This window comes from Arvicanthis niloticus, chromosome 8 (genome assembly GCF_011762505.2).
Source record: "Arvicanthis niloticus isolate mArvNil1 chromosome 8, mArvNil1.pat.X, whole genome shotgun sequence".
Taxonomy (NCBI): domain Eukaryota; kingdom Metazoa; phylum Chordata; class Mammalia; order Rodentia; family Muridae; genus Arvicanthis; species Arvicanthis niloticus.
The window spans coordinates 74,013,661-74,033,856 of NC_047665.1; the positions used below are offsets into that span (position 1 = coordinate 74,013,661).

At 39.3% G+C, this 20,196-nt stretch overlaps 1 long non-coding RNA gene across 6 annotated transcripts in view; it reads right to left on the minus strand.

Annotated features, from left to right (window-relative positions):
• Positions 1-20,196, minus strand: part of LOC117713933 (uncharacterized) — a 63,409-nt gene that overhangs the window by 29,043 nt on the left and 14,170 nt on the right. For 3 of the 6 annotated variants that reach the window (XR_013112329.1, XR_013112331.1, XR_013112330.1), the window contains 5 exons: positions 19,084-19,210; positions 5,885-6,119; positions 4,619-5,161; positions 4,083-4,184; positions 400-3,038 (listed from right to left, as the gene is read on the minus strand). This is a non-coding gene — a long non-coding RNA (uncharacterized LOC117713933). Of the gene's footprint in view, positions 1-399; positions 3,039-4,082; positions 4,185-4,618; positions 5,162-5,884; positions 6,120-19,083; positions 19,211-20,196 lie in introns of those variants that run through there. The other 3 variants (XR_013112332.1, XR_004607479.2, XR_013112333.1) reach the window with 2 other exon arrangements.

Sequence of the window (20,196 nt, forward strand, 5' to 3'; positions counted from 1 at the left end):
TGAGATTTGTATATTACAGAATATACAGCCTTGGTGAGTCTCATTGTTAGACATGCTGAACTGACCTGCTTGAACTCCTGATGTCTTGAACTTTCAGCCAGATTCAATCAGGACACAAACATTAGAGACTAATACAATTATTGGTGTGGCCTTCCCCATTTTCCCTCCTCCCCGCTTTGAAAACATCTCAACGTCCATATTCAGCTTGAAGAAGTTATGAAGAGTCGTCTCCCCAGTTCCCTGGGCTTTGGGGCTGGAAGTGGTTATTCTAAGGTTGTCTTTCTAGGGAATGTAGAAATGGTCATAATTGGAACAGGGAGGAAAGAACTAGAATTGGCTGTATAGCCATAATCTCATTTGGTAGAAATCTTTATAATTGTTACTAAGTTGAAGTCATAATTTCTTATTTTGGTACAGAATTTATTTTGATGGAAAATCAAAGTTTCCATTGGTATAAATTTCTTCTATTGATACAAAAGTTTTAAAAGTACAAGGCTTAGTCCCAGTCCTTCTAAAACTGTCATTATACATGATCTGAGATGATTAGGCCTGTGAGTTAAGGGCCAGATAACAAATTCATGACTCTAAGTTTATTGTTAGGGTGTTTTCAAGATATTTAATTAGAAATAGCTGAGAGTAGTTAACAGACAACAGTCCTGATTACTTTACATTGATAGTTGGTTTTCAAAAACATCAGAAATCCACAGATGTGACATTTAATATTATTTATTCATTTGTTGTTGAGACATATTCTGCTCCTAACAGCTCCCCATTCATGGATTCAAAGAAGCAGCTGAGCATCCATACCTCCAGCTGAGGTTGTACATTGTGGCTAAATTACCACTGGGCAGAGATTGCCAATCTCTCCTGCAGACCTGTATTGTTCTTGAAAGGACACAATTCACAGGTTAGGAGAGCTGAGTTCTGCTGAGACATAATAGGCTAGTTTTTAATAATTCCTGTTTTTCAGATTATCCTGGTCTAGAAGGCTGAAGATTGATACTCCAAATTCCTAACTTAGTTGGGCCTATATAGGTAGGCAGCTGCCTCTACAATCTGTCTCAGGCTTCCTATATCTTCAGATAATGTTGGTCATTCTTGGATTTCTGACAAGGTTGAAAGACTACTTATAGTCTCATAGCCAACCCACGCTATTTGCATTGAGAAAACAGATTTGACAGGATGGTTTTCAGATGACATATAATCTAAAGCCAGGACATAAGTCAGGTTTAGAATTATAAGTCTATTAAGTTAGGATAGATGACAGTGCTCTATTTTATTGACAACTATGATGGACTGGGTGTTAGGTCTCTCTTGTACTTTAAAAATTACAAAATGGTAATAGTTGTGCTCAATTTATATCTGAGACAATGGAGTCCTTTAGGTGGACAGAAAAGGGAAGTGTTGTGGATGAGCCTGGTGCTGTTTGTATTTTGATGTTAATTCTGCTCTCCTGGGAGGGGCTGCAGATGAGGAGTGAGTCAAGTCCTCAGGTGACTTCTTGTGACCAATCCCCTAATGAATAAAGGAGTCAATCACTGGGGGTGGGGGGAGTCAAATGATGATAATTTTTAAAATGCACAAAAGATTTCAATTAAGCAGAACAAGAAAAACCAGAGCACACGCAAACTTGAACAGGAAGGAAAACCAGTGGGCATCACACAGGTCTCAGAGATACAAAGAGAGAACACTACCTTAAACACAGGAGTAACAAACACATGGACATCAAGTGGATCCTATGAATGGAGAAAGCTGTAACATGAGCAGATTCCTCTAAAACTAGAACCTAGCAGTGTCAACAAAGGATAAACACAACATCATAATATATAGATGCCACTTGTAATATAAACTCTATAACTAAACTTTTATTTACATAATTACACATATTTAGGGAATAAAATCTGCTTGTGAAAACTTTCTCAGGGAGCCCTAAGCCCAGATGGTTAATCTGACAAGATCCAAAAATTACAAGACTTTTTTTTATTAATAAATTTTGCAGCACATAAAGAAGAACCACTATTTTGATAAACAACATTCAACAAGGAAATTACAGAACAGTTTTTCTCTTGAAAATAATTTACAATTCCTAAATCATGGAACTGCAGATCACATTCAGTTATGTAAAAGAAATTGACAGTGTTACCAAATGGTTTACTATGGACAAGTGGAGATGGCATCTAGTTTACTTCACTAAAGAAAAGGAGACAGTACCATCGTTTTAAGGTTGATATAATCCAATAAAAATAAAACTCCATTATGTATTGCTAGGAATCCATGATTTCACTAATCTAATCTGATAAATGAGTATTTACAAGATAAACTTCTAACCCTACAGCTAGCAGCATCCTGAAGATGACCTGAGAAAAACTCTCCCCAAGGCTTGAAACGGGATAAAGATGCACTTTCCCACTGTTTACTCTTATTCTCAAGATCATAGTGTCATAGATCAATGAAAATGTAAATACATTTGCATATCTTACTAAGAACCTTCATGTGGGTCCCTTAACAATTGGAGTTAGGGGCTGTCTCTAACTCTGTTGCCTGCCATTGGATCCCCTTCCCCTTTCTGGACTGCCTGGATGGACCTCAGTGGGAAAGGATGTGCCTACTTCTGCTGGGACTGGATCTCCCAGATTGGGGTAATACCCAAGGAGGGCTTTCCTCTTCTGGAGAAGGGGTATGGGGGTGAGGGATTTGTAAAGGCAGGACTGGGAGGCAAGGAGGGTGGGAGGCTGTGATCCAGATGTAAGGTGAATAAAAAATATTGAAGAACAAATAAATATTAAAAAAGCACATATAGACACAAAAAATAACTACTTGGATCAAAAACAAAATGAAACAAAAATATAATTGATGGAAACTTACTGGGGAATAATATTTAGAAGAATATATGCAAGTTTTTAACAAGTGTGTAAGCTCCAGGTGGGCTTGATCCAGTGGCTCTGACTGTGTTCACTCTACGATGTGAATCTGACAAGTGTACATAGGTTCTCATTTCGGTCACGTCAATCAACAACTCCAGCTGCTTCCTGCTTCTTCTGGGAAGGAAAAAGAGAGAATCACTTGATTTAGATTATTCCAAGGGACAACCCTGAGTTTTACTCATGATGGCTTGGATCAGTTTCACATCAGACAAGTTAAACACCCACTTCCTGGTTAGTTCTCTTAGGAGGGCAAGCTGCAGTGTTCTGTACATCACTCTGGAGCTGTGGGGTAAATCTGAGGTAAAAGCTTCCTGAACTTTGAAGAGGACACAGAAGTTATCAAGAATGAGTAGAACAGAGGGCTAAAAATTAAAAATACCCCCCCCCACGAATTTCTGACTTTCACTCCAGTCCCATTGAGTAAAATAATTCGGAGGTTAAAAGACCTAGAAGTCAGAATTTTTCCAAGTCTTCCTGGTGATCCTAAGATGTACAGCAAATGTGGAGAACCGTCCCTCCATGATGTGGTTTTCAACTCTGGCTACCTGAGAGAAGCTGCGGAGGTGGGGAGGTGCATTCCTGGGTCTGACTCAACTGAAACCCTCCCTCAGTACCAAGAAGTGAAACTGTTACAAGCCTTTGAACACACAACCAACATTAAGAATAACTAATTCTGACAGCACCAATTCTTCATTGTGCTACTTTTAAAAAATCATTTATTTATTTACTTCACAACCCAATACCAGCCCTTCCTCTCCTCCCAGTACCCCCCACACAAGTCTTCCCCCCATTCTACCTTCCCTTTTGAGAAGGGGAATCCCCCCTCTGAATGTCAACCCCCCACCATCAAGTTGCTTTGGGATGAGGTGCATCTTCTCCCACTGAGGCCAGATGAGGCTGTCCATTTCAGGGTGTGGGATCCATGGGCAGACAGGCAGCAGGCTCAGGGACAACCCCTGCTTCATTTATTGGGGGATCCACATGAAGCTGTTCATCTGCTGTATTTATGTGCAGGGGCCTAGGTCCAGTCTGTGCTCACTCTTTGGTTAGTGATTCAGTCTCTGGGAGCCCCCCAAGATCCAGGTTAGTTGACTCTGTTGGTCTTCCTATGGAGTCCCTGTCCTCTTTGGGTCCCTCAATCCTTCTCCCAACTCTTACCTAAGATTCAGCTCCATCTAATGATTTGGTGCCAGTCTCTGCATCTCTTTCCATTGGCTGTTGAGTGGAGCCTCTCAGAAAACAATTATACTATGTTCCTGTCTGGAAGTATAATGGAGTATCATTAATAGTATCAGGGATTGGTTCTTGCCCATGGGTGGGTCTCAATTTGAGGCAGTCATTGGTTGGCCATTCCCTCAGTCTCTGCTCTATCTTTGTCCCTGCACATCTTGTAGGCAGGACACATTTTGGGTCAAAGGCTTTGTGGGTGGATTACTGTCCTATCCTTCCACTGGGAGTTCTGCCTGGCTATAGGAAATGGCCACTTCAGAATCTATATCCCCTACTACTAGGAATCTCAGTTAGAGTTGCCCCCATAGACCCTATTGGGCCTCTCCCCATCCCAAGTCTCTGGCACATCCTAGAGATTGTCCTTTCCAGCTGGTCTCCCTTCTCTCCCTACATATGACCTCCTCCCCGCTCCTAGCTCTGTTCCCCTCTCCCTCCCCTCTTCCTCCTAGTTCCCACTCACCTACCTCCAATATCTACTTTGTTTCCCCTTCTGTGGAAGATTCAGCCATCTTCCCTTGGGCCTTCCTCATTATTTGGCTTCTTTGGGTCTGTTGATTATAGCTGGTTATCCTGTAGTTTATGGCTAAAGTCTACTTATAAGTGAGTATATACCATTTATGTCCTTTTGGATCTGGGTTATCTCACTCAGGATGATATTCTCAAGTTCCATCCATTTGCCTGAAAAACTTAGGATGTCTTTGTTTTTAATGACTGAGTAGTATTCCAATGTGTAAATGGACCACATTTTCTTTATCCACTCTTTAGTTGAGAGACATTTAGGTTGTTTCCAGGTTTTGGCTATTACAAATAAAGCTTGAATGAACATCATTGAGCAAGTGTCCTTGTGGAATCTTGGGGCATCTTTTGGGTATATATCCAGGAATGGTATCTTTGGGTCTTGAGCTAGAACTATTACCAATCTTCTGAAAACTGCCAAATTGATTTCCAAAATGAAAAATTAAAAGAAGTTTTCACTCCCAACAGCAATGGAGGAGTGTTCACCTTCACTGAAAAGACAAGGTTTATATTTGTAAGAAAGGCCAGTACAGACACAACCTGCCACACAGTGACTGTCCCTCCAAGGGTCATGTTGAACATTAGGCCACATAGTACTAAGGATGGGGTTTTGGGAAGAATGAGTAAGCCCTGAGGGTGATTAGTACCCTGACGAAGGAAGTTGAAGCATGCTCCCTTCACTCTGGAAGGCTATGGTAAGAAGTACCACATATGCTGGTCATACATGTATCATGGCAGCCAGAGGTTCTCAGCTCTTATCAATATGATTTCTTTTCTTAAAAATTTTTATACAATATATTTTGATCATGTTTTTTCCTCTCTCAACACCTTTCAGATGTACTTCACCTCCCTAAAAAGTCAACATCCTATGTTCATATGTGTACTCTCCCCCCCCACCCCGTCTCTCCCTCTCTGTCTCTCCCCACACACACTCTTAAAAACCAACCCAAACAATAAAAATTTAAATCAAGACAAAAAAATACCAAGACTAAATAGACACCTCAAAACAAAACATTTTATTTATGTTGGTTAGCTACCCTGGGCATAGGGCCTGCCATACACTGTGTTTGATATACCCAGTGACAGTCCATCTAAGCATCCTTTCCCTTCTCAGTGCTGAGATTTTTGTCATGGTACATTCATGAGTGTGCCATGCTCATGAAGAGGACTCATATGTTATTTGTCACTAAGCAGGCTAAAAGTCATTCATTTACCTGGACTTCCATTAGCTCCTTTCTTCTTGCTATTGGTAAGCTTGTATTATGCAGTGGAGTTTATTCTGATGTGTCAAAAGGATGGAAGGGAGTAGCTAGAAGCCAGAGAGTCCTCATCCAATGGCTGTAGAGTGATTCTGGATTGCTTTGTTTTCTAAACTCAGCTCTCCTTAGAGATGTAAGCACACACATTGCCCATTGCTCCATCCCTGAGAGTGTCTAGTGTCTTCATGTCCTATTTTAAATGGAAAACCACTATAAGAAGTAGGTATAGACTTAAAATAATCAACATTTTTCCATTATAAGAAAAACCCAGTTCTTAGAACAGCATGACTTGAGGACTATGGATTTTCAAAGTATGATCTGTAATCTTAGAATGTTAATCTTGTAACATTCCACAAGGACACTTGCTCAACGATGTTCATTAATGCTTAGGATGGGAGCTTCTAATGGCAAAAAATCTACATAACGTGTACTTGATTTCAGTGTTATGTATCAGTGATTATATTGAATTACAATACTGACTATAGGTTGTTTTGTTGTTGTTGTTTATTGAGATCATAATTAAATCCCCCCTTACCCTTTTCCCCCTACAAACCCTTCCATATGTACCTTCTGCTCTCTCACATTCATGGCCTTATTTTTCACCAATTGTTGTTACACAGACACACATGGTACATGTAACTATCTACTTGAGGATATGGATACACATATGTATCTACAATATATAATAAATACAACTTTTTCAGTTTGTATGTTGCTTGCATGTTTTCAGGGCTCACGGTTTGGTGCTGGATACCCATCTGGTGTGCTCTTCCCTGGTGAAGACTATCACTCACACTCTAACATTCCTTGGTTACCTGTAGTTCGTGTAGGGATGAGGGCCCTGAGCATTACCCTAATCGCTGATGTCTACTGTCATCTCTCTTCAATTCATATTTAGGCAGTCAAGTTGATGAGACTTCTGACATTTCCAGAAGATAGAATCTCCCAGCAACATCCCCAATCCTCTCTCTGTCTCTAACCAACTTTCCACCTCCTCTTCTGCAATGATCCCTGAGTCTTGGGAGTTGTGTTGTAGACTGTTGGGACTGTGCTCCACAACTCTGAATTTCCATTGGTTGTGGTTTTCAGTAATGGTCTCTGTTGCAGAGAAGTTTCCTTGGTGTTATTTTTGTGAGAACTATACTTATCTGTAGGGATAAGGACTAGACAATACTTAGAATATGGTTAGGGATTCTGTTGGTTTAGTAAAGTAGATTCTCCTCCAAAATCCATGACGTCACTATTCCTTTATAGTTAGCTAGCTTTCCAGTACCAGGCATGATTTTTTGTGTGTGTGGAGTTGTTCTTAAGTCCAGAGAGCTGTTGGTTACTACCAAGATATGTGTACCACAACTACACCCTCAGAGTTACTGTGCCATCCTGGGCCATTCTTGTGGTTCATATGGGTGGTTGCTGGGTGAAATTGTTGGCTTATTCCCTCCTTTAGAAGCTTTCATGGGAATTTCTAGTACCATGAAAGCTAGTTTTCAGAGAAGAGGATTTCAGGTCAGATACAGCATGAGACTTCTGGCCCCTGTGTCTGAAGTATATGGTGCCTCTGGGTGATGGTCAGCTAATGAAAATGTGACAAACATATACTATGGAACACTATTTAGATGTTAAAAAAAATGAAATCACAAAATTTACAGGCAAATAGATGGAACTATATATTGATTGAGAAAACTTAGACCCAGAAAGATAACTGTCACATATTTTCTTATATCTGGGGCTCCTAGATCCAAATCGTTCTTTTGGGTTTGAGATGGTTATTCATAGCTCCATGTATTTACCTGAGTTTTTTTCTAATTTCATTTTGTTCAATAGTTGATAATATGCCATTGTCTAATATACCACACTTTCATTATCCACTCATCAGTTAATTGACATCTAGACTATTTCCAATGTGGGGCGACTGTGAAATAGAGCAATAAAGAACACAGATGAGGAAGTCCAGTATCAGTGCAGTCAAACAGAGTCCTTTGCATACATGCCCAAGACTGGTACAGCTGGATGCTGTCATACAGCTGGATCTTGTGTTTGATCAGTTTTCAGCAGTGTGGGAGAGACCTTTGTACTGACATTGATAGGGGCCACCTCAGTTTGCACTCTCACCAACAATGGACAGTACCCTTTCACTGTGTCCTCACCAGAGAGTGCTGTCATTTGATTTATTGATCTTGGCCATTCTGACTAGTATAAAATGGAATCTCAACGTAGTTTGAACTTGCATCTCCCCAGTGGCTAAGAAAGTTAAACTTTCCTTGGTTTCTCAGCTATTCATATTTCATCTATTGAAAAGTCTACTTAGTTCTGTACCTCATTGTTTTGCTATTTGTTTCTATGATGATCAGGGTATATTTAGTTCTTTATATATTCTAGACACTAATCCTCTACCAGGTATATTATTGACAAAGATGTTTCCCCATTCTGTAGGCTGTTGCTTTGCTTGAATGGTGGTTTCTTTTGCCATCCAGCAACATTCAGCTTCAGACCATCTCATTTATTAACTGCTAGTCTTAGTGCCTGTGTTTCTGACGTCCTGTTCAGAAAGTCATTTCCTATGTCAATGAATTTAACCCCATTTCTTACTTTCTCTTCTACTGGATTCTCAGGCTGAGGTCTTTGATCTATTTGGAGTTGAGTTTTGTGCAGGGTGGAACTGTTTTCACTTTTCTACAGCTAGCCATCCAGTTTCACCAGCACCATTTGTTGAAGATGGTGTCTCTTTTACAGTATATATTTTTGGTTTCTTTATAAAAGAATCAAGTGTGTGTAGATGTCTGGGGTTATGTCTGGTTTTATGCCAGTATTGTTTTTTATTTTATAGCTCTGTAGCACAATTTATGCTGGTGATGACGCCTCTAGCAGTTCTTTTATTATTTAGAATTGCTTTAGCTCTCTTGGTTTTTTGTTTGTTTGTTTCTATATAAAGTTGATGGTTGTTGTCTCAATTTCTATGAAGAACTGTGTTGGAATTTTGATTGGGATTGTGTTCAATCTGTAAGATTGCTTTTGGTAGGATGGCTATTCTCACAATATTAATTCTACTGATCCAGGAGCATGGGAGATCTTTTCATTTTCCAATGTCTTCTTCAATTTCTTTTTGCAGTGTTTTATATTTTTATTATACAAATCTTTCACTTGTTGGTTAGAGTTATACCAAGAATTTTTGAGGCTCATGTTTAAGGTACTGTTTGTCTATTTTCTTTCTCAGAATGCTTGTCATGCTGAGGCTACTGATCTTTGTGGTTTAAGCTATTATCAAGCTACTCTGCTGAAATGATCAGCTGTAAACGCTTCCTGGTGTGGTCTTTAGGGTCTTTTATAAAATCATGTCACCTTTAAATAAGTGGACTTTGAAATCTCTATTTCCTAGTTGAATTCCCTTTGGTTTCCTTCAGTTGTCTATTGCTCTAGCTAAGACGTCTTCAAGTACATACTGAATAGCCATGGAAAGAGCAGACAGTCTTGTTCCTAATTTTAGTGGAAATGCTTTGAGTTTCTTTCTCTTTAGGTTGATGTTGCCTATGGGTTTGCTGCAAATCACCTTAATCACACTGAGATTTATCTCTTGTATCCCTACACTTTAGTTTAACATGAAGAGGTGTTGGTTCTTGTCAAAACCTTTCCAGAATCTAATGATATGAACATTTTTTTGTCTTTAGTCTGTTTTTGTGGTAGCCTACATTTTTATTTACATATACTTAACCATCCCTGTCTCTCTGGGAAGGATCAAACTTAATCATGGTGAATAATCCATTTTATGTCTTCTTAAACTTGGCTTGCAAGTACTTTATTGAGAATATTTTGCATCTATGTTCAAAGCTATAGAGCTATAATTTTCTTTTTGTTGGGTATGTTTATATCAGAGTAATAGTGTCTTTGTAAAAATAATTTGAAAATGTTCTTTCAGTTTCTATTTTGTCATATAATTTGAGGAATACTGACATTCATTCTTTTGAGTGTCTGGTAGAGTTCCGCAATGAATCCAGCTGGCCCTGGTTGTTGTTGTCTTCTCCCTTTTCCTCCTCTTCTTCTTCACCTCTTCCTCCCCCTCTTCCTCCACTTCCTCTTCCTTCTTGGTTGGGAAATTTTAAACTACTGCTTCTATTTCCTTACATGTTTTGGGCCTTTTTAAATGGTTTATTTCATCTTGATTTAAGTTTGGTGAGTCATATATAGCAAGAAATTAGTCCATTTCTTTTAGAGTTTCCAGTTTGGTGAAACACATATTTGTCCTTATAATTCTCTGAATTTCCTCAATGTCGGACATGTTGTCTCCCTTTTCATCTCTAATTTTATTCATTTGGATATACTCTATCTTTTGGTTAATTTGGCTAATGATTCGTCAATCTTGCTGATTTTCTCAAAAAACCAACTCTGTTTCATTGATTCCTATAGATTTTTTTATTACATTGATTTCAGCCCTGAATTTGATTATTTATTCCTATCTATTATTTTTGCATATTATTTCTTCTTGCTTTTCTAGAGCTTTCAAGTGTGCAATTAAGTTATCAATATGGGGTTTTTCCATTTTTACATAAGTTTGTAGTGCTATGAACATGTCTTTAGAAATGCCTCTGAGTCTCATAGATTTGGGTATGTTGTATTTTCATTTTCATTTAAGTCTAGTTTTGGGGTTTCCTGCTTGAATTCTCTCTTGACTCATTTTCCTTCAGCAGTGAGTTATTCAGCTCCTATGAGTTTATATACTTTTTGATGTTTCTACTGTGATGTAGGGTGTTATTTTATTATTTTATATCTGTTGTGTTTTATGTATTAATATGTGGATAGTTTGGAGAAGAATTTCAAGCATTGCTGAAAGTATGTTTCACAGTCATTGGGTGAAATATTCTGTAGATGTCTATTAGGTCTATTAATTTATGATTTAACTACAGCATTTCTCTGTTGGGGATTTCTGTCTCAGTGACCTATTGGCAAAAGTTGGGTACTGAAATCATCCATATACTGTGTTAGGGTCAATGTGTGATTTTAGCTGTAATAGCATATCTTTTAGTATTTTTTAATCTGTACATGAGGCTTACTTCTGAGTTTTTTGTTTGACATTCTTAGTTTTACATTCCCAGTTTTATTTCAGTTTGGGTTTTCTTTAGTGATTTTATTCCTTGGTTGAATTCTACTTTTGTGTCTTAAGTTGTTTTCATTATTTCATTCAACAGTTTGTGATTTTACTCAACAGTTTGTTATTTTATTGTCTTCATTAAGGCGTTTATTCATATTTTCTTTAAAGTCTTTGAACATATTCATACTTGCTATTTTGAGATTCTTGTCTTAAACTTCTAACTAAACTGCTTTCCTCAGAGCCTAATACAACAAGGTTTCTGGCTTCTGGAGGAGGTATATTGTCTTGGTTATTCATGTTTGTGCTTTTATGCTGAGAATAGCTATCTAGAGAGTATATCATTGGTGTGGATATCTTGTTTTTGCAGGGTAGGTGTTCCACTGTTTTGTTTGTTTGGTTGGTTGGTTGATTGCTGTTACCATATCTGGGTCTTATCCAAGTGTGGAATCTGTGGACTCCTTGAGTCATAGCCAAGTGTGGTGGGTGCAGGGTTCCTGGTAGAGAACAGTACTACAGGTGTTCAAGGACTCAGGAAGGAACAGAGATGGGCTAGAGGAGAAGTCTGAGAGGGATGGTAGAGAAGAACTAGAGGAATCTTAGGTCTGCATCAAGAGACAAGAGTCCCTAGGGGGTTGAGGTAGATTGAGAGGAGAGTCTCCTAAAGACAGGCTACAGCAGAACTCAGATTGGGTTGGAGAGACTGGGATGGAGGACAAGAAGAATGAAGTTCTCCCACTGGAGTTCCAGCTTTAGTGTGTCAAGACAGTTAGTTTTTGATAACTGGTCACAGAAGTAAAGTATGATTTAAGTTATTTTCAATATAAGTACTTTCTTAAATACATGAGGAAAAACTAGAAACAACATAAATATCTTTTAGTAAAGGAAAGTCTAAATAATGAATTTTTACTATGCTGGCATATTATACAAAGTAGAACTTAAGAGTAATATAGACATTTACACATGACTATGTATGCATGCTGCAACCATATTGAGAAAAGCTGTTGCAGAAGAAAATGGTCTCAAATTATGCAAAAAATAAACCTGCCCCAAACCAATAAGATACCTGCATTGGCATATATGTGGAGAGTTTATGAGTGCAGAAATAACTTTTAATGTGCTAAATTCTATTTATTTTTTTTTAAAAAAATACAGATGCAGAGCTTTGAGGCTTCAGGGATCCTATCCATCTGTTAATTGTTTAAATATCTTAGCAATTACTTTATAAGGATAAATGGCATAGAATCTTTTTGTTTTCTAATGAATAGGTTTATTTAAAGCGCCTATCTTAGATGTAAAAGTAAATTACATAGTAATTTGCTAAGTGTGGTCACATTTAATTTAAAAATACCTGTGTTAGGTGGATTGGAAAAGGGAGCCATAATCTAATGCCTAGAACATAGATGGTACATTCATACAGAATTTTTGAAATTATTAGCTTACAAAAGTTGTTTATCTTCTTTTTTCAAATAAAATTTGTTTTTATTCTTTTTTATTTTCCACCTCCCCCAATACATTGCTAAAAGATTTTTAAAATACACTTATTTGACAAAAGAACTATTCTGAAGTTTTGTTTCCATGGAATCTAATTCAAAATATACAGTAGATGTCCAGTGACTACTAAGGCCAACAGTGTGGTTTTATTTATTTTAAAATTTTTATTTTACCTGTATGGGTGTTTTCAGCTGCATGCATGTCTGTGCACCACTTGTATCCCCAATGTCTATAGAGGTCAGAAGAGGGTGCTGTTTGAACTGGAGCTACAGATGTTTGTGAGTCACCAGATGGGTGCTGGGAAACCAAACCTGGGTCTCCAGAAAGAGCAGCCAGATTCTTAACCCATGAGTCATCTCAATTTCTTTTTGTTACTACAGTGCTGTCATTTCCAGCAAGTGTAGTGTATTGTAACAGGAGGAAATCAATTCACAAATGGTACTTGTTAAGTAAGAGTTGTATGCTGGTTAATTTCTATCAGCTTGACACAAATCAAGACATACCTCAGAAGAGGAAAACTTAACTAGGAATTGGCTCTACCAGGTTGGCTATGTTTGTGGGACATTCTCTAATAAGCTAGCTGATGTAGGAAGATGTAGCCTATTGTGGGCCACACCATTCTTAGGGAGGTGGTGTGGCTATGTAAGAAGTGTAGCTGAGCAAGCCAGGGGAAAGCAGGAGGCTGCTCTCCTCCACAGTCTCTGCTTCAGTGTCTGCGGAGTCCCTGGCCTGGCTTCTTGCATTGAGGGATGGATAGTGGGCTGTAAGAGGAAACAAGCCCCTTCCTCCTCAAGCTACTTTGCAGTAACATATACTGAAAAGATGCCACTTGTCAGAATCAAGGGTCCATAAATGTTAGTTTTTGAACTCCCTTTTGTGGTCCATTGATCCCGTGTGTGTGTGTGTGTGTGTGTGTGTGTGTGTGTGTGTGTGTGTTGGTGTGGTATATTTGTATAAACATGTATGGGTACTCATACATGGCAGAGAGCTAAAGGGACATAGGGGCTCTTCCCTGACATTCTTTGCCTTGTTTCTTTGAGGCAGGGTCATTTTGCTGAGCCTGGAGCAAGCATGCTTGTCTTAAACTATGCTGGTGACCAACAAGCCCCAGCAATCCTCCTGCCTCCACTTTTCACTCAGTGCTGGGGTTCCAGGCACCTGACAGACTTGTCCAGTTTGTTATGTGGGCACTGGAATCTGAACTCTGGTCTTCATGCTTGTGTGGCAGAGCTCGTAACGGCTGAATCATCTCTCTAGTCTCCACTACCCCCATCCCCTTATTAAAATTCTTAATTGCTTTATTTTATAGCAAATCATAGTTGATGAATTAGTTCCTGCATAGCTCCTTTTCTTCAATATCCTTACTCTTGAACATTTGCATTTATATATAAATTTGAAATTCATCTTTTTTTCCTCATAAAAAGTTGCTAAAATGTTTATTTAGTTTTGATAAGTTTACTACATTATAATCAACGAATTTAGGGGAGGACTTACATCTTAGTCGTATTTTTTCCAATGTGTATATACTTATTAAATTCTGCTGTGTTTTTGACAATCATTTATGGTTTATTCACACCTTTTACTAAGCTTTTGTCCTAGACATGTGATGTTTTGGAAAACTATTCAATATATTTTTCTAAGCAATGTTTACTGTTAATGTAGAAAACATTGTTACATATGTTGTGTAGGCATCACTTTGGGTAATTATTATTCATCCTAAAAGTCTATCTAAAAAGCATCTTGAATTTTCTCTGTCCCAGGCATCTCACCTATGGATGATGAGTTCGTTCTTTCCTACTGATTCTTGTACAGTTTAAGTCTTCTCTTGTCTCTCTGGTTGGGATATTATTTGGATCTTAGAAAGGATTTTATCTTTTCATGAACCTTGCATGTTTGACAGAGTTGTTTCCTGGGTACTTTTTGTCACATTGCTTCTTTCTATTCCTAATTACCTGAGAGGTTCCCTTTTAAAAATCATGAATGAAAACAGAATTTTTATCAAATGTGGGTTCTGTGCCTATTGATATAATCTTTAAAAGATGAGCGTGTGCAGTGCTTGTGTGTGAGTATGTGGGTGCACATGCCCAGTGTGCCCACAGAGAGTCCAGAGCAGGACATCAGGTATCCCCATCCCTGTCTGCTTCAGTGCCCTGAGACAGGGTCTCGAACAGAGCTGCCAGTTCACTGACTGAGCTAGGTTGGCTGACAAGCACGCTCCTGAGATTTGCAGGCCTCCACTCTGCTCTCAGTGCTAGGGTTAAGGCACAATCCGCCATACCTGACTCTCTGATTTGAACTCGGCTCCTCATGCTTTCAGAGCCAGTGCTCTTACTAACTGAGCCATTTCCCAGTTCCCCTTATCTCCTTTACTTTGTGATGTTTAAATTCACTGATATATGAAACTAAATAAGGCTGTATGCCAAGATTCATTTAGCAACCATCAGTGTTATATCTCCTCTAAGACACAGGTACAAAGGACACAGGTACAGTTGTCCTTCATGCAAATCACGTGGGCCACCTTTGGCTTTTCTTTAGTGTGTGTGTTTATCACACACGTACACACACACCATGGATATACAGTCCATGTATGTTTTATTTTGATTTGCTAACACCACCTATGGTGCTGAGGTAGACATTCATACTGAACATGTCCCGAGTAACTATTTGTTAGCACACTCGTGGCTGAATCACTTATCATTAAGTATTCTGTGCATCTGGGAGCTCAATTATGTCATTTTCTTTTTCATCTCATAATTGTTTCCATTACAGTTTAGAAAATAGTCCAGGAAAATGAAGTATTACATTATAAATTCCTTTAATAAGAGCATTTAAAAATTAGTATTGATCGCGGCAGCACGTTTTTATGAGAGCGTTCCAATTTGAATTTAGAAGTTGGTCTCTGTGCCAAAGTAGGAATGTGTCCGGCATCCCAAGGAACAATGCAAGGCTGGTGCAGCTAGGAGAGAGAGGACAGGAAACGGAAGAGTATAGCATCTTAGGCGGGGAAATCATAGGTGCTGAAGACCGTCTTAAGAACTTGGATAATTCATTGGCAGGCAGCTATAAAGTCTCTGGTATGAACATGAGAATTAGAGTAACAAAGGGGAGACAGAGAATGGGTGTCTGAGGCAGAGCCCTGGCTCTCTGGCGTATGGTTTAAGGAGGTCAACAACTAAGAGAGGTTGACAAGGAGTTGCATGAGAGTGAAATATGAAATATGACTTGCCGTGTTCCACCTGGGCCGCTTTTAACTTCAGAGACGGGGAGAAAGGAACGAGGCAAAGTACACTCAGCCATTAAACGACAAGTTCTCACCTAGACAAATGGTGTCTGCATCTATTTGGTCAGCCCTGTTACACACTTCTCCACTTCCCATACGGAACCCAAATCACTTTGGGGGACATAGTTTAGATGTCTGTTAAGGCCAAGGTTGTACTGGCCTCAACCCAACAGCACGCTGCCCCCCATCCCCTCACCCCCCACCCGACCACCCTAGGTTGGACAGCTTGGTTAAGTAACCTCCTGCAGGGTAAGACCTTCAGTTTCCAAGGGATCTTCTAGTCATCATACTGTTACGGAGATCAAGTGAGATCTTAATTAGCAAAGAACACAATGCCCTTTAAACTGTTGCTATTGTGGTTTTATAACAATAGGTTAGCTTCCTAATTCTAAAGCCCTTTAAGGAGGCAGAAGTTCCTATACAGTTCTGAACAAGTGTTATTAACAATGACCCCAGGTGGGCTAATCCAGCACCAACATAGCTGGATGCAATTACCGGCCAAGCAAGAGCCCGGTGGAACTGCAGGTCTCTAGCTTTCTCCCTCGAGTTCTTTCTCTGCCAAAATTGACGCACATACATATTCATCCATGGTAGTTAAATAAATTACCCCCATTTCCTTAAGCATACAAACATAGACAATTATATTTTCATTTAATCTGATGGGGGAAAATGTAAACGTTTCAGAACTAAAGTTGCACATATGTTCAATTATTTCATTTTTAAAACAGCAGTGAATTTGCCAATGAGGAAAGCAGAGTTGAAGTGAGCAAAAGAGAACAGGTGTTAAAGATTCAATCAGTGGACAACATCACAGGGTTTGTTTATTACAGAATTCATGAAAACTTGCATTTTTCCAAACACAGACTAATTTATGTTTATCCTACCCTTTCCTTTCTTCTGTAATGCCTTGCTTTGATCCTAGCAGGAACCACTGAAGGCTGAAGTACCAGTCCTTTCACTGGGCAGCTTCCACACCTGGCTCCTTGAGCACCTTCCTGAGAAAGGTTCCGAGGCCCTGGGGCTTTCACATTCTGTGGCTTTTGTCTGAGGAGTCCCAAGGCCCCATCACTTCGTGTCTTTTCTGTGGCATCTAATCTTCTAGCATTATTTATTTACCTAGCTACTGCTGGTCAGTCATCTGTCTCTGCATTCCATGGGTACCTTCTGCTGGGCAGGGACTTTTATCTGTCAAGTCCCTTGACCAGGCTCAAGGGAGCAGAGTAAGAAGCATTTGCCAGTGAAATAAATGAATGCTTTCTTTGCAGTGTTCCTCTTTATAACGATCAAATTTCTCCCTCAGATCCATTCAGCTGAATAGTCTTTTAACATCATTGGCTTACTATATGGCTTGAATCTTATCCTACTTAGGTGTGCAGCTTTATTCTGTTTCCTGGGAACAATGTAGATTTTCTACAATGGCCTCCGCCCTCTCCTTCCATGAAAATAAGAATGGTTCCTGTGTATGGAGTCCTGTAAGTGGTGGAATCCACTATAATGTCTTCTGTTGTGTCCTTTTTGGTTAGTGATTTCTATACTTTGTTTAAATTGGAATGACAGCATGCAGCATGCTGTCTTGATTTAGGCACACATTGTGAGCTGGCTAATCAAGCCAATTAATGTGCCACCTTGTATGCTAATGACCCTCCAGAGATATAAGTATACATACCATTTGTCACTATCAACTCTAGTCACCATGGCATGCAAGCCAGCTCCTTTCCTTGCTCTTCCTAACTTAATGCTATCTTTTTGGCCAACCTCTCCCCAAGTCTACACTCCAGTTCCTGGAAACCACCAGGAACTGTTTGCGGAGTCTTCTCTTCCAGTGTGGTGTTTTTGGAGTCCACATTTTAGTGAGGACACATGGTGTTTCTTTTTCTGTGCTTGGTTGACTTCACTTAACATAATGTGCTCCAGGTCCATACTGTTGTAAATAGCAGGAGTCTCTTTCTCGGAGGCTGAATAGTAATCCAATGGGTTTATGTAGTGAACTTCCTTTATCCATTCATCAGCCTATGGACACTTAGACTGCTTGGACACCTTGGCTACTATGAATAACACTGAAATAAATACACAACGACAACACACTAACCGCTTCCTTGAAATACATACCCAGAGCAGTGGTAGTTCTACGTTTCATTTTTTCAGCAGCCTCTGTGCTGCTTTCCAGAATGGCCACCAGTGTGTCCCAGGGCTTCCTCTCCTGCACAGCTTCACTACTTGGTATCCTTCATCTTCTGATAATAGCCATCCTATTATCAGAAATGAATGAGCAAGGCAACACCCAGGGTAGCTTCCATTTGTGTTTCCCTGGTGGTTGGTGGTGTTGAACACTTACACATACTTGTTGGCCATCTATAACTGCTTTGGAGATCCATCTATTCAGAGCATCTTCTATGGTAATGAGGCTCCATGCCAAGTGCTACCGAGTTGCTCCATGTGGATTTGGAGTAGAACGCACCCTTCAAATACACCCTCCAGTCCTCCTGCTGTCTCTTCACACTGCGGACCACTCTCTCTGCTGAGTGGAGGTCTCTTGCTTTGGCGTGGTCCCATTTATTTATTTATCTTGGTTTTTGTTTCCTGTGTTTGGGGGAAGGTCACACGAAAACACCCATTTCCTGACCTGTGTCCGGAGTGCTTCTTCTATTTGTCCTTCTGATGGTTTTATATTCCTGGGTCAGGTAGATGGGTCTTTTTTCCATTTTGATTTATTTTTATTTAGGATGAAGATCTAATTTCACACTCCTGCAGATAGAATGTCTGATTTCCCCAGGACTTCACTAGCTTCCATTGTTTAAATTATTGTATTATTTTATGTGCATGGGTGCTTTGCCTGAGTGTATGTCTGTGTATCACATGCATGCCTGGTGCTCTGGAAGGCAGAGGAGGGAAGAGAAGCTGTGGTCAGTTATGAGCCATCATGTAGATGCTGGAACTTAAGCCCAGGTCCTCTGGAAGAGCAGTCAGTGCTCTTAACCCAGATCCATCTCCCCAGCTTTGATTAGCTTTTAAAGGTACTTTACTTATGTACCTTTCTGGGGGGAAAGATGCATTAATTGCATCTGTTTTTAAACTTTTTTTTCCAGTAAGTGCCTCCACAATCCATAGTTACCCAATTCTTACATGTTTATCATAATTACCATTTTCTCAGATATTGTGTTATTTTTTAACACTCTTGATCATTGCATTCTGTGTGCATATGTGTGTATGTAAACACTATTTTTACTCTCACAGAAACCACTCTTGATTTTTAGAGTCAGTGCTTTTACAATGTAATTTTTTTTTAAAATCCTAACTTACCTTTGGGTTGGCATCTGAGATTTCTGCCTGCTCTGTGCTCTTCTGACTAGTGATGACTCTGTGATACATTTGAGGGTGTTTGCTCTGGTGGTTAAAGTCCTTTCCAGGATGCCTTCATCTGCAAAATCTAAAAAAAAAAAAAAAAAAAAAAAAAGCTTCTGTCCTTAATCCCTACTTCTGCCATTTTTAACTCTGTACTCAACTGAACGTGCACCTTGAGGCAGTAGCTTCCTGAGAGTTCTACTAAGTAATTACGTGTATTGGGTTGTTTGTTTGTTTAAATAGAAAAGGATGACTCCCTGGCCTCATATATAAGGACTTTTTACTATATACCCGGAATAGTCTTAATCCATTATCCTCCTGCCCCAGCCTCTGGAGGTGTCTGGATTCCAGTCCTGAAGCCCATCCCTGGATAGCAGCATTTCTCATGGTTCAGGAGAATCTTTTGATTATGTTTTCAGACTTTGTTGCCAGTAATATTGGCTTCTCTCCCACTTTCAGTTCTCTTGTTAGAAGCACCTAGTCTGAAACACTATTTGTTATATTCTGTGTCTCCCTAATTCCAAAGATATTCTGTCATGAGTACTAACATTTATAAATAACAAAGATCTCTTTCTATTCCAAGCTACTATACTCTTAATGGAGAATTGAGTTGTTTTGGATAGTACACTATCAATGGTGAGCTGCCATTTTTGTTGATTTTGCTTGATCTAGTCATGTTAAAGATGCTTATTTTGTCCATAAAAGTCAAACCAATCTTTCCTTGGCTCACAGAACTCTGGGATGTAGTGTATGTATGTGTGCACTGTTCTTGCTGCTGATGTGGAATGCAAAGCCATGAGTGATGGGCAACTCATCTGATGCTTCGGTACTCCCTTGTATGTGATGTTGGGTTATTATGCGTTTGCAGACACTGAGAATACCCTCTACATTGCCCTCCAGTTGGACCTCTCTTTCTATACCCACCATAGTGAGGAGGCTATGGTATATCTGTTTAAAAATCATAGGCAGATATAGTCGTGATTATTACAGGAGAGATTATTCATATAGTATTTATAATGCACGCTGAGAGCCACTATAAAATAATAGACAATGTTGAAAACTTGGGTGGGT